Source organism: Erigeron canadensis, chromosome 7, assembly GCF_010389155.1.
Source record: "Erigeron canadensis isolate Cc75 chromosome 7, C_canadensis_v1, whole genome shotgun sequence".
In the NCBI taxonomy this organism is placed as follows: domain Eukaryota; kingdom Viridiplantae; phylum Streptophyta; class Magnoliopsida; order Asterales; family Asteraceae; genus Erigeron; species Erigeron canadensis.
In genome coordinates this window covers 4,408,447-4,418,968 of record NC_057767.1, presented here as the reverse complement: position 1 = coordinate 4,418,968, position 10,522 = coordinate 4,408,447, and positions in this window count along the sequence as shown.

Sequence of the window (10,522 nt, the reverse complement as noted above, 5' to 3'; positions counted from 1 at the left end):
ATCCTTAGTATAATGTTGATATGTCATGCAACATCACAGTTTATGACTTTTATTTACTTAATAAATTCTTCACAAGTATGAGCTTTCTCAATTTATTACTTGTAATAGTCAATGTGGCCTGTTAATAGTCGAACTTAAACTATCACCATCAAGGGTCTATGACAAAAAGATATGTCTTTTCATAAGAGGTCTCAGGTTCGAGTTTTACTTGGGCATATTTAGGGGTGACCATAAGTATATTTAGGGGTACCATACGTATCTAATTTCCACCTGTGGTGGGCCTTAGTAAGTTTTCCCCTCTAGATCTCTGGTTGATAGGAGTTTTTCATCGAGACGTTTAAATTGAGGATCTATGATCCGCGAGGGATCTCTAACGCAACCCGATTAAAACAATGTATATTAGACATTCCGATATTTGTGATTAATTCACATCTTTAAAAAAATAGCTATAAAACTTGGTCCCAAGTTAAAAAGACGTATATGTTCAGGTGTTTTCTTGGGCACTGGGATATTAGTTTTAGCAATTTGGATGAGCAAAGTGGTCAAAAAGAGGAAAGACAAGAAACAGAGAGAGAAGTTCTTCAAAAGAAACGGTGGATTGTTGTTGCAACAACAAACATCAAATGGTGGAGATGCAATTGAGAAAACAAGAATGTTCAGTGCAAGAGAGTTAGCAAAAGCCACCGATCAATACAACATTAATAGAATAGTTGGACGTGGAGGGCAAGGAATAGTATACAAAGGGATGTTACCAAATGGAAATATAGTAGCAGTAAAGAAGTCTGTGTTGGTAGATGAAACTCAAGTTGAGTCTTTTATCAATGAGGTATTTTTACTTTCCCAAATTAGCCACAGGAATGTGGTAAAGCTAATAGGGTGTTGTTTAGAAACCGAAGTCCCGGTTCTCGTATATGAATTTGTCTCAAATGGTGATCTCTTCCAATTCATACATGATGAGAATTACGAGTTCCCTACTTTGTAGAGTATTAGGGTAACGATTACTACTGAGGTTGCTGGAGCTCTTGCCTATATGCATTCGGCAACTTCCATTCCTATATATCATCGAGACATAAAATCTTCAAACATACTTTTGGATGAAAAATTTAGAGCAAAACTATCGGATTTTGGAATATCAAAGTCGGTCATGGGGGATCAAACCCACTTAAGCACCTTAGTCAAAGGGACTTATGGGTACCTGGATCCTGAGTACTAAATCGATCATTGGTATGCTTTTATATTTTTATATTTCGCATCATTGGTATTTCGTGGAATATGTTATATTGAAACTTATTTGTAATTTATCTCGTTACACGGATCCATGTTTGATGACAATTCAAGTAAAAGATAAACGATTTACAGCTGCAACAAAACGACGACCAGTGCATTCAAGAAATGCTGGCACATATTTACATTAACTTATGGGTTGTGTGTTCCCAGCTAGGATATTTTATTTAACAGTTTCATTTTCTACATTAGTAATATGACAAGCCCTTTTATACTCTCATCCTTTCTGATCTATGTGTATTTATGTCGCAAAATAATTTAATAATCTTGAAAGAGTCTTTCATAGACTAGTGTTTTCAAAAGAAAAAAGGCTTGATGGGTATCCCATATTTTAGTTTTGCGGCGTACACATATACAATCTTCTCAGCCCTGCATACGTACGGGCAGGCTGGGCAACAGCCCTAAGCAGCAGGTAATTAGGGGCATAAGGTCTTGAGGTCCATTAAACCTACATCTGAGCATGTTTCAAGATCTAAAGTTGTTATTATACAATTTTCGAATAATCGGTATAACTAAACAATATTTTATAATATTTGAAATATGTTTTAAATGTTTTATGTTGTTATGGTGAAGTTTAAAATGAAAATAGAACTTAAGTTTCCGTTTTAATGGAGGTTTCTTAGGTGAGTTCTCATGAAAAAGATGATGCACAGTATACATTTTATCTCTTTCGTTTTCTTTTTTTGTTTTTAAATCTTTTATGATAATCTAAAAGTTAATATTAGTCCCTAAACTTTGTGACTTTTTATTGAGGATAAACTATGGAGCTTTTTTGACTAGGGATGTGCACGGTTTGGTCTAAACCGGTTAAACTGTTTAAACCGAAGTAATTGAACGGATTGGTCGGTTTAAAAATCAAAAAATTAAACTGTTGGTTTGCCTTTATAATAAACTGCTCTTATGGTTTGGTTCGTGGTTTTAGAATTTTATCAAACCGGTTTAACCAAACCGGACCATTTAATTATATCAATGGCATGTTTATTATATATATATATACATGTATATATTAATATTGAATGTTATAAATTATAAATAACAAATTATTAGTTGGTATAAAGTTAGAACATATTCAAATTCTAGATTTAAAATTTTCAAAGATACGATTCCTAAATCACCAAGCTAATTAATATTATATGATTTATATTTTTCAAAATACTTTGTGTGTTTCATTTTAAGTATAAGTGAAACTTTTGCAATTTAGTATTACTAAAAGCTTTTATATATGAACGTCAAAAGTATGATAACAGTTTAACCGAACCAAACCAGTTAATTGGTTTTGGTTGTTTTGGTTTGGCATAACAATTTGGATGGACTGGTTTGAAAAAATGTTAAACCGTTTACATTGGTTTGGTTGAGATTTTTAGCAAAAACCGACCAAACCGGACCATACACATCCCTACTTTTGACTATCCGATATTTCCAATTTATCCATTGCTTCGTATTTTAGTCTTTTAGGCCACCGATGGTTTATTTTACTTATGATTTTTCTTTTATTTTTTGTCTGATAATAAAGGATTTGATGTTGTAATTGTCAACATTTTATTACATGTTAAATAAAGTTATGATTTAAAAATCTAAATACTAATCAAAAGGTTACAATTAATTATTTTATTAATCATGTACTTCGATAACAAGCTTAATGATTGTTTTGGCTTCAAATCCATTAAATGATAACTTTAATATAAATATTATTTTTAATTTAACTATATATGTATAAGATGTTTTTTCTACTACAAGATAATTAATGTTTTTCCTTTTTATCGAAATGGCACCGAGACATTATTCTAGCTAGGTGCTTGTAATGTGAAACTTTTTTCTCAATTCATAAGTTTTATTTCATAAGAACGGATGTATATATAGATGAGTCCCCCAGTTTGACAATGTTATAAAAGCTTAGGTCGTTTGCCTACAAATTTTCGTATGGGGCAAATTTTAGTTATCTTGCCCTGAACATCACGTAACTCAGGACCGGCGGCCCTGCTTCTTATCTTCTAAATTTATTTTGTTTGCCTTCAAAAAATTAGATTACTGTTAAACACATTATAAGATGATATTGAAGAGTTTGGACGAGTGTTTCCTGCTTGACCCGTCCTTACGACCTCTTATCTCCCACCACTAGCATATAGCATAAGTCACGTGAAACTACAAAAAATGCTTGTGGGTGAAATTAACCCTCTTTGACTGGCCCAATATTTGAGATGTCACAGATTGACCCATTACCTAACCCATAGACTTATGTATTATGCATCCATTTTAAGCACATATATTGATATATGAATTATTAATTATGTAGGTTTTTATATATGATATATCTCAGGAGTCAGGACCGTGTTTATTGTTATTTGATTAAAGTTTTTTTGTTTTGATTTGCTTAGTCGTACATTCTAAAGACATTAGATAATGTAAAAAATGCTGAGGCGGATGTAATACGTCTAACGAGTGGGCAAGACATAGGAGACATGTACTATCAAACCATTACAGGGCTTAAACATGCCATCTCAATTGAACAACATCAGGAAGCAAGTCTTCAACAAGAATCCCCTAACGATCCAGCTCAACATTCTAATTTACAAGATCATGAATCACAAGCCGAATCAGATGAAGATAACTCTGAGGATTCTAAAGATGATGACGAATCTTCCTTTGATAATGATAAACAGACACCTTCGGAGAAAAAAGCAGCTAGAAAAGAGAATAAGAAGAAAGTAAAAGAAGAGAAAAGAGAAGCCCGGAAAACTAAAGTGCCGAAAGCTGTGAAGAAGAAAAAGAAGAAGTTGGCGAAAGGAAAGAAGAACCGTTAGATATCAATAACATGTTCTGATAAGAAAGATGGTAAACAAACTTAGGTATATGACAATTTTGCGGTAAGATTTTTGTATATTGTATAGAATCTCAGATAATCTCAGATATTCTTTGCATTTATCTATATCTATGTTGCTATTGTCATTTAATGATTTAAAATCAGATAATGAGTATTTTGGGTCTAATTACTAGAAATTTTTTATGCAAATTGCATTGTTGCTAGAATATCTACCTATGAATGTTTAATTCTGAAACACATTGTTCGAAAAGGTGACATAATTTAAAAGTTTTTTGTTATTTGATTAAAAGTTTTTTGTTGCTAAAATTTTTTATATATGATATATCTCGGGACCGTGTTTATTTTTATTTGATTAAAAGTTTTTTTGTTTTGATTTGCTTAGTCGTACATTCCAAAGACATTAGATAATGTAAAAAATGCTGAGGCGGATGTAATACGTCTAACGAGTGGGCAAGACATAGGAGACATGTACTATCAAACCATTATAGGGCTTAAACATGCCATCTCAATTGAACAACAACAGGAAGCAAGTCTCCAACAAGAATCCCCTAAGGATCCAGCTCAACATTCTAATTCACAAGATCATGAATCACAAACCGAATCAGATGAAGATAACTCTGAAGATTCTGAAGATGATGACGGATCTTCTTTTGATAATGATAAACTGACACCTTCGGAGAAAAAAAGCAGCTAGAAAAGAGAATAAGAAGAAAGTAAAAGAAGAGAAAAGAGAAGCCCGAAAGACTAAAGTGCCGAAAGCTGTGAAGAACAAAAAGAAGAAGTTGGCGAAACCAAAGAAGACCCATTAGATATCAATAACATGTGCTGATAAGAAAGATGGTAAACAAACTTAGGTATATGACAATTTTGCGGTAAGGATTCTTGTATATTGTAGAGAATCTCAAATAATTTGAGTCTGTGACAAGATATTCTTTGCATTTATCTGTATCTATGTTGCTATTTTCATTTAATGATTTAAACTCGGAAAATGAGTATTTGATATTTGGATCTGATGACTAGAGAATTTTTTATGCAAATTGAATTATTTGCTAGAATATCTACCTATGAATGTTTAATTCTAAAACACATTGTTAAAAAAGATCGTAATTGAAAGCGTGAGTGATGCAGACCCAAGCCCAACTATTGAAGATCAGACCCTTTTGCTTAGAAAGTAAGACCCTTTTGCTTAGAAAGTAAGACAAAAAGAGACCTTTACTAAAGTGGTCGTAATATTTGGTACAGAGCTCCGATTTCAATGTATTACCAGTCAAAAAGACCATGGGAAAGAGGAGCATCAAGTTGCAAACCGCGGGTCAGTCTTCGGGCCCAAAAACGCTGTTTTCTAGGAGTTATGGACCTTTTTATATTTTTTTCGGGTTTTTTGAATTTTCTTTTCGTTATAATATTGAGCCCACTTGTTATGCCCACTTGTTATTTAGGCCCCGTTCGAATTTTGCATGCTTATTTATATCACTGTAGACATGGAAAAATGATCGGTTCATCATAAATCAAAATTTCATTTTTTCCAACATGTGTGTTTGTGTGAAAACCCCTAAATTTCGGTATTCTTTTTGAATCAACGAATTTTAGAAGAATTGTTTATTGGTATTCTTCGAATCAACAAAATCAATTAATTATCCTAAATTTCCGTCTGCATCACTAAGATATACAATTATAAAAATCATAGAGCGACATATTATAATAATACACACAACATGCTTCTTGATAGGGCATGCGAGTTTATCATGAACCATTAGGAGCAAAAAGCATTAGAATTGTAAAATGTAAACACAGAAAAGATCCATTGTCAAGTATCTAACAATAATAATAAATGAGTATCCTAAATTCTTTCATGAAAAAGTAATAACCCTTGGATGAAATTTAATTTTAGTTAAAGGCTTTTGGATCAATAGGATGATGTCATCTTTGACTTAAAAACCAGTCAAATTGTCAATATTAATCTACCTATTTTCTTTCATGAAAAAGTAATAACCCTTGGATAAAATTTAATTTTAGTTAAAGGCTTTTGGATCAATAGGATGATGTCATCTTTGACTTGAAAACCAGTCAATGTCAAATTGTCAATATTAATCTACCTATTTCATATCATATACTATATGCCCTTAAATTTTTATTGAGTAATTGAAAATTGGCTTGACATCATGTAACTCCCCAAAGATTTTTTAAGGTAAAAGAAATTAACCCCTTTTTATAGTTTTGACATTAAATTAATTTCCTAGTATTTTATTTTTGATTTTAGGGTTAATTTAGTTGGAACTTTAGCGGATAGCGTTTATTTTTAATACCAAGAAACTAGATGGGACGTGGCATCTCCAAAGAGTGCCAACCCTCCTTTTCTTTTGAGTCATCTCCCATTACACTCTTTTCTTCTTCTTCTCCTTCATTTTCATGCATTCTTCTTAACTCTTCTAAAATCAAGCCCCATCTTCTCTAATTCAAGAATAGAAATCATAATAATCATCACCATTAGTTCTTATCAAACAAGATTGAAAAGCTAGGGTTTGTGGGTTTTGTATGGTGGTGGCCGAAAATTTCAAAGAAGAAAAGGGAAAAGAGGATTTTCAATTTAAGTCTTAAATTAGCTCATAAAATCTTGAGGTATTGAATTCCCTTAATTTAGTTTTATCTTTCTTTTGAAATTAGGGTTCATGAGTGAACCAATTTGGGGGTTTTTACTAGGAAATGATTTATGGGTAATTTTTCCCCAATTCCTTAGTTAACCTAGTTGTCATTGAGTTATATAATGTGTTTGGTTATGAAATTGATAAGTTCATGTGATAAATTGAGTGTGTAAGAAAGGATGAATATTACTAGTTATTGATATGTGATTGAGAATGGTAGGTTGAACTACCTAATGTTTTAGTTAAAGATGAAAGTAACTCAATGACAAATGGGTTGGGTTTTGGGTTTAGAAAAGGCTAGCGATTGAGAATGGCTAGGTTGAATTAGTCAAGTTATGAATGTAAGCTTATGCATTTTACGATATGATTTTAGGTTGAAGCTTGCTTGTGCTTGTTGTTTAGCGTTATTCTCTTTGTTGCGGAGGAGGTGAGTATATATACATATCCTTATGTATACGTTGGGTCAATTACCATGAGATGTGAATGTTCCAAGCATGGTAATTGATTTGGCGGCAAGCCCATGTGGGGCATTGTTTATGAGGCCTAAGAACCTCCAGGGCCTAAGAATCCCGAATATTGATATGATATGAGGCCTAAGAACCTCCGGGGCCTAAGAATCCCGATAGATGTGATTGTTTAGCTTATATGGATCCATATATGTATTGTTTGTGTGCAAGGTGAATATGTAAATGTGACATGACGATGCCATAGGTTACATGTGAAAGTCCTTGTACTATGCCCTCCTTTGTATTCGTAAATGTATGCAAGTATATTCACTAAGCCTTTGCTTATATTTTAGTTTTTTACACTTTTATAAGTAGTTCCGGAAGAAGGAACTAGTGTTGTTGATTTGAAGAAAGTTGAATTAGAGCCTGAAGTAACTTTTGGAAGTTCTTGAAGGTATTTAGGTTATCCTTGGATGGATGATGATCTTTTGGTGTAGATACCTAGTTGTCCCTCTCCTTTGGCTCATGGTACATTTTGTTTTGTGGTCACGTTTCGGTAACATTTCTGTAAATGCACAAGTTGTAAGTCTTTGGAAATTGGTATTGTCGCATTTGGGCAATATAGTTGCCAAAACGGGTAAATGACCCGTTAGGGTTGATCTTGGATTTGTGAAACAAGTTATGTTGTAATTGTGTTTGAAATGCGTCTACCTTGTTGTTGGAAACCTTTGAAAAGTGTTTTGAGAAGTTTGCTTTGAAATTCGTAGGTTGCAAGTTGGATCAAGTGTTAAAATGATGTTAGGGTTGCAGGTCAGGTCTCCCACTGCGGCGCAGTGGGGGTGGTTTTGCCCACTGCGGCGCAGTGGGAATCCTCGGATAATATTTGGTTTCCTCCCACTGCGGTGCAGTGAGGGTGTGTCAAGCCCATTGCGGCGCAGTGGGGAGTGCTCGACCCACTGCGGCGCCATGGGGTGTAAAAAAAAAAAAAAAAAAACCCTTGTATTTTCGGTTTATCGAGTCGGGTCCTTTCACATCATTTAATTATTTTGGAATTTTATTAGTTACTATTTGTAATGAAATTAACATATTTTAAAAAACTACTTCGGTTCTTTCTTTTTTAAATTCCAGAACTTCCAAAGCAATTTTCATATATTCTTTTTCATTAGTTTAAAAAGATTTATCACTTTTACTAATAAGAATCTTAATAAAACCAACTAGGTTGGATCAGTGGTTGGAGCTCTTGTCTCTGCAAATAGAGGTCAATGGTTCGATCCTCATACCCAACAAGGCTGGAGGTCATTTCCTACCTAAGGCTGTCTACATCTCAACTTTCCCCACACACCGTCAAAACCGGTAATTGGGACCCAAAACCCGTAGAAGACGGCATTAGGAGTCACTTTACTTTTTTTACTAATAAGAATCTTAATCTCATCTAATTTTAATTAGTGATACCTTTTTCTATGGGGTTTTCTTCACTTTTATTTTTGTAATTTATCTTCTTACTAACTTGTATCAATTGATTGCATTTAGTTTTATACAAAAATTCTTGGTTCATCATATTAAGAGTTTGGGTAAATCTATATAACTTTACTTGTCATTTAAGGCCTCGGTTAGTTGTTTCGCTCGATTATATTTGAATGTTGCAAAATGGGTTTTTATTAAAATATTTAATGTCTTCTATATAATATTTTGTTTTTATTTATTGCCATAATGTCATAATCTCTTATTAGAAAAGATTTTAATGATTAGATACTTTGAGTAAGAGTTATTTAAAAACCCATGGAAAAAAAAATACACGAGCATAAATCCCGAACATTACATGAATTGTGATATAAATACCGAACATTACATGAATTGTGATAGCGTATATTGAATTTCAGTTATATGTATTGTATGTAGTTATATGTATTGTATGTAGTGAACTTTCAAATCTTGTGAATTGTATGTATTCATGTATGTGTGACAACCATATAAGCTGTCACTTCTAAGTTTTTGATTGGTCGGATACATACAACGCACAGAATTTGAAAGTTCATTATATAAAATACACATGATTGAATTGAAAGTTCTTTACGAGGTATTAATCGCTTTTGTAGATGATGAACCGTGTGACAACATCACTTTGTGGACAATTGCGACATAGTTGAAATTATCATCTCATTTGTAGTTAAAAAACTTATATATTTCCTAAATATAATCTAATCTAATTTTTAATATTGAAGGATATATTTTGACCATTCAAGTTGTGTTGTGAGACTGAATAATTTGTCCATCTAAAAGGAAGTAAAATATTATTTTTCGCAAATACTGTGATAGCTTATGATAAATTATTTTTTATAATTTAAGGGAATGTCATTTGATAACTTTAAGAAAAGGAAAATAACCATTTAAAGGTTACAATTAAAAGTAACTTTTCATCCAAGAGTTATGAGTTTTTCAAAAGTAACTTTTCATCCAAGAGTTATGAGTTTTTCAAAAATATTTATAAAAGGTTGTTTTATATGTGCTAAAAAAATAATCAACTAAATTTATCTTGATATTATCAGTTATCAGTTAAACAAGTGTACACAACAAAACAGTTTTATATAATAATATTTTATTGTAAACTATATGTCTTAACATCCATCATAACTTTTTATATATTTTTAATGTGTTATCCGCGTATTACGCGTGTCAATAATCTAGTTATATTATAATAATAAACACAACAAGCATATATAAGCACGAGAGAAATTACCCGTGTGTTGCAGCGGTGAGATGGTAGGAGTGATAGGTCATAGGGTGTGATAGCCAAATGCCTTAGTCGTACGTGCTCCGCCATCGGATTTAAAAATTCGTCGAAAATATATTGAATGACATCTCTAATGAAAGAACTTAACATGAAATTTTAAGAACACCCACATAATTTTTATAACTTATCGATATACGGTTTTTGAGATAAAATATTTTGAATGAAATAGAGGAATAAAATGATGTATGGAGGAGAAAAAAAATGAGTGGTTGAGATTTGAGGAGAGAGAAGAAAATGAGTGGTTGTGATTTAAAGGTATTATATGTATATTAGATAGAATTGTTTAAATTAATGAATAAATGAGAGATGTATTATAGGTAGTTCAATTCCTTAATTGAGATTTAAAAAAATGGGTTCCTCTATTATAAGGTATTATAGATATAGATTTATAGGTATAGATATAAATTATAGATAGTATGGAATGAGATTAGATATATATTTCACCCGTATATATATAAATATACTAGTACTAATACTCGTATGATGTACGAATTGATAAAAATATATATATTGGACGTATGATTTGATTGTGTATACA